Source organism: Ursus maritimus, unplaced genomic scaffold, assembly GCF_017311325.1.
Source record: "Ursus maritimus isolate PB19 unplaced genomic scaffold, ASM1731132v1 scaffold_34, whole genome shotgun sequence".
In the NCBI taxonomy this organism is placed as follows: domain Eukaryota; kingdom Metazoa; phylum Chordata; class Mammalia; order Carnivora; family Ursidae; genus Ursus; species Ursus maritimus.
The window spans coordinates 5,282,693-5,287,959 of NW_024426008.1; the positions used below are offsets into that span (position 1 = coordinate 5,282,693).

At 46.8% G+C, this 5,267-nt stretch overlaps 1 pseudogene; it reads right to left on the reverse strand.

Moving 5' to 3' along the window:
• Positions 1-1,711: 1,711 nt before the first annotated feature.
• LOC121100171 lies at positions 1,712-1,873 on the reverse strand (annotated as a pseudogene).
• Between the last annotated feature and the right edge of the window lie 3,394 nt (positions 1,874-5,267).

Sequence of the window (5,267 nt, forward strand, 5' to 3'; positions counted from 1 at the left end):
CTTAGAGCACATTCAAAAAGTTGTTACATTTTCCTATTACTTCATGAACTGAAATTAAAAATAGGTTAAAGAATGGTTTATTATTAACTGAGCCAAAACCTCTGCACCTTAAGCCAAGATCTACAATAAACAGTCTGATGCTATCTTGCCTTGCAGGAGTGCTGTTCCATCTAGAAGTGCAGAGAGACATACACCAAAAATAATAAAGAAAGAAAACAAACAAAATAAAATTCAGTGAGACCAACTCCAGGACAAATCTGTTCCCTTTGGCCCCCTGAAGGGCAATGAGGATTGTTGTCATTCGGAAATTGCTTTCACGCTCTTTGTCCAAGACTCGCTGGCTTTCCTGGAATGTATAACCCTCCCATGATTCACAAGTATGGATAAAACATGGTTGAAACCCAACAGCAAAGTAGTTTTAAATGCAGATAATGGATGTAGGTTCCTGATAATGGATGTGGCTTTGCTGGACCCTCCCAAGAAAGAGATGGAGAAGCTTGAGTCAGGACAAACCCGTGAGAGAGGCTGGTTTATTGTGCTCAGGGCACGGTAGATGCCGCCGAACAAAGACAATTTGGATATCCTCTTTATCAATAATTTTATATTCTAAAAAAAAAAGTAAACATGGAATTTGGCATCCATTTACGAAAAACATGGTTGTAGACACACATTTGTATTTTCTCCTATGGCTTTGTCCCTGTAAGCTGTTTCAGCTATCCCATCAAGATGATGAGTGCTTTTTGTGGGTGACAGCTATGCCATTAAGACCTAGAAATGCCTCCAGTTATCTATCAGCATGAAAAGAGTGCTCTACAGCTCAACCAGGTGAGTTTCTACTCACCTGACTAGTAAGCCAAGATTGTCTTATCCAGGCTAGGCAAAATGGGGCCAGTGGAACCCCTTACAAAATGCTTTGCTCTTAAGACTTAGCTAGGACCTAGTGAGCCAGCAGGAGAGCTTGCTGTCTCCAAGGGAATCAACGAGGCCATCAGAAAAACCATAAAGGGAAGACTGTGGAGCTATAGACGTCAAAAGTAAAATTGAAGATTTTAGCTTTAAAATATTTGGTGGTAGTCTTGGGGCACCTGGTGGCTCAGCCGATTAACCGTCTGACTCCTGGTTTCAGCTCCGATCATGATCTCAGGGTCCTGGGATTGGGTCCCAGATCAGGGCTCCCCACTCGGCATGGAGTCGGCTTGAGAGCCTCTCCCTCTCCCTCTGTCCCTCCCACTCCTCCCCCACTCGCTCTCTAAATAAATAAAGAAATAAAATCTTTTAAAAAATTGTAGCAGTAGTCTTAATATGAGGTAATGAGAATGGTACTTTGTCTCTGTGGTCTTCCTCCCAAAACTCATAACCCCCAGGCTGACTATGAGAAAAACATCAGACAAATCCAAATTCAGGAGCATTCTACAAGACATCTGAGCAGTACTCCTCAGTGTTGTCAAGGTCATGAATAACAAAGAAAGTCTAAGAAACTGACACAGGCCCGAGGAGCCTAAGGAGACATGACAGCTAACTATAATGTGGTATCCTGGATGGGATCTTGGAATTGAAAAGGGACATTGGGGGAAAACTAGCAAAATCTGAGTAAAGTGTGGAGTCTAGTTATTAAAGTACCTACCCACGTTGTTTCCTTAGTTAAGCTGATGTACCACAGAGATGTAAGCTTTTGACAGCGGGGGAATCTGGCTGAGGCCCATGTGGAAACTCTCTGTGCTATCTTTGCAGGTTTTCGATAAATCTAAAACTTTTCTAAAAAACTCAAGTCATTTTTTAAAATTTCAGTGGTCATAACAGGTAAGAAGTACTTTAGTTAAACTGATAAGAACAGATCCTACACTTGATCTTAGCCAAAAGGCCGAGAAGGGATGGACTCTGGGAAACAAACTGAAGGCTTCAGAGGGGAGGGGGGCGGGGGACTGGGATAGGCCGGTGATGGGTATTAAGGAGGGCACGAATTGCATGGAGCACTGGGTGTTATACACAACTAATGAATCATCGAGCCTTACATCGGAAACCGGGGATGTACTGTGTGGTGACTAACATAACATAATAAAATTTTTTTTTTTAAAAAAAAGAAGTATTTTAGTTAAAAACAAAACCACCAAAATATCCCAACATATTTGTGATTGTTTCTATATTATTCATACCTAGTTTAGCACTAGGACATGGTATAGAAGAGTCTTTCCTCCAGACAAAGCCCAACTGACAAGAAGTATGGTGTTCGGCAGTTGACCCCATTTCCACATCTGTGGGGTGCCTGGCTCTCTGGACCACACAGTCACGGCCAGGTTGTATCATCCCTTCTCGCAGGAGAGGTTCACCAAAGTCCTAGCATGGTGTCCAGGAGAAAAATCAAGAACTAAGTCTCGGTGTCATACACATGATTCATTCATTCTTTATTCCATCCACTCATTTGCTCGCTTAATTTCATTCATAAAGCATTCACAAATGTATTCAAAAGCATTCATGTAAGGGGCCACTATCGACCTGGCACCGTGCTAGACCCTAGTCCCTGCACCCCCAGCCCTGATGATTGACTATATCAGAGTAGTTAAAACATGTGCTTGGAGCCTGAGTTCCAATCCTGCTTTTGCCACTTGGTAGCCTTGTGACAGTGGGCAAATTGCATGCATCTTTGAGACGGTTTCTTCATTTGTAAAATGGGCATAATAGCAACAGGACTTCCCCTACATCATTTCTGTGGGGAGTTCATGCATGTCATGTGTGGAGCTCAGCCATCATCAGCTGCCATTCTTTATCAGCACTGCAAGCTCCAGGGGCTTGGACAGGAGAATGAGTGGAAAGCAAAGCAAACAGAACACTTTTCTGCTGCTTCCAAGCTGGGTGGTCTTAGGATTCATGGAACCACACTGGGACTCCGTTTCTTTGTCTGAAAAGTAAGGGAAATGTTTCCCACCTCAGGTTTTCAAGAGCGTTAAATAAGACACATAACAAACTCACCAAGGTGCCTGGCAGGTGACAGACTCTTGGCCACTGAGAGCCATGATTCCTTAAATCCGACGGCAAATGTGACAGTCACAGAACAAGACGGGAAGGGTTTGTCTGTGCGCGGACGGGAGCCTGCCCAATACACTAAGAAGATAGTTACAACAAAACAGTACCCGAGGGGGCATTTTTGAATCCTCACAAGATGGAGAAGACAGATTTTGCTGAGGAACACAAGCCCACACAATACAGCGGGAGGCCCCTTTTCCAGGCTGCCCAAAGTTACCCAAATTATTTTCCTGACATTCACGTGGTCTCAACTCCTTCACCTGACAGCCGAGGCCCAGCCCCATCGGCCCCCGAATCCCTCCCCAACCAACTGTTTCTCTCACCACCAGTCAGACCAGTCCCCTGAGCCTGGCCTTCCCCGCCTGACTCCCATCCCACATCCAGCCCACATCCTACCTGGTGTGCGAAGCTGGGCTTAACTGTCACCTTTTAAAGGACTTTTTTCCTGGTTCTTCTGATTGAAATCAGTTCTCCCTTGCTCTCCACACACATCCTGACATCTTGGCTCTGCTCTTCCCTAAGGCACATACCACTCTCCCCTCGCCTTGGAGAGAGTTCTCCTGCACTAGCTTAGACGCTGCTTGGGGCCTGCTGCCATTTCCCGCCTCAACTCCGTGCTCCTCCAAGCTCCAGGGCAGCCCTCCCACACAGGCAGTCTGTAAGGATTGGTTGCATGTTCCAGAAAGATCACCCAGGACAGCTGGCACACGCACGAACTGTAAAAGCTGATGTGATCACTCAGTAAAGCCTAAATGGCTACCCTATAAGGAGAGCGGTAAGAAAGGTGCATTCTGTGGCAATTGTGTGGTTTGCCTGCCCAGCCTGCCCAGCAGCTAGCCTCCCTACAGGAAGCCAGGCTGAGCCGTGCAGAGCACAGGAGCTTCTCCCGGCTCTGGACCTCATCGGGGGGCTCCTGGACCTGGCAGGTGCCCCTGCTCAAGTGGCCATTGCAGGACCTGAAAAAGCAAGCCTGGGATTGACCTCAACTTTGAGGACAACTGTCACACGTTTCTATTGCCCTGTTTTGTCTGGGCTTGGGACAAAGAGAATTGGGGGTGGGGAGTTGTTGTTTTTTAAGATTTCACTTATGTATTTGAGAATAAGAGGGAAAGAGCGGTCATACACAAGCAGGGGGAGCGGCAGAGGGAAAGGGAGAAGCAGGCTCCCCGCTGAGCCTGATGTGGGGTTCTCTACCAGGACCCTGGGACCACGACCTGAGCCAAAGGCAGACACACGTAACTGACCAAGCCCCCCAGGTGCCCCGGGGCAAAGAGAAGTGTAAAATAAAGTTTAGCCCTCACTGCTACTGTGACATAATAAAAAATATATATATTGGTCTTTGCCCCCAGATCAAATATATATATTGATCCTGACACAGAGCTCCCAAAACCCTTCTAATTTCCTGAGTGAGGGGGTGTCTTTTGTTCTAATGAGGTGACTCTGGGGGGCTCCCGGATGGGGGCCAGAGGAGGGCTGGTCACCAGAAACACCAAATGTGATTAGAAGCTTGGAACTTTCAGCCCCGCCCCATCCTCCTGGGAGCCAAATGGGGCTAAGATTGAGTTAATAATCAATCATGCCTACATGGGGAAGCCTCCATGAGAAAATGCCCAAACTCTGGGTTTCGGAGAGCTTGGGGTGGTGACCACACGGAGGCGCGCTGGGAGGGTGGCACATCCTGAGAGGGCGTGAAAGCACCTCACCCCTCCCCCACACCACGCCCCATGCACTGCTTTGCCCGGCTGGTCGCCTGTATCCTCTGTAACACCCTTTATGATAAACATAAATAAATGTTCCCCTGAGTTTTGTGAGTCCTAGCAAATTATCAAACCCAAGGACGGAACCCCTGATTTAGAACCAGTTGGTCAGAAGTACACGTGACAACCCAAGATTTACGATTGGCATCGGAGGTCTGGGCAGTCATGTCAGACTGAGCCCTTTGCCCCTGTAGCCTGTGCTCACGCCAAGCAGTGAGTGACAGCACTGAGCTGAATTGCAAGACTCCCAAATGGCATCTACCGAGAACTGGAAAATTGCTTGGTGTGGCAAAACCCACACATTTGGTGTCAGAAGTATTCTGAGAGTAAGAGAAAGTGTTTTCTCTTTGCTTTTTGTTTTGTTGAGATATAATTGACACAAACGGTACTTTTTCTTTACTCCCCAGATCTACCAGGAAGACTACCAATCCCTCCCATCCTGAAAGACTTCTAATACGCCAAGGAAGGAAGGAGGGAAGAAGGGAAGGA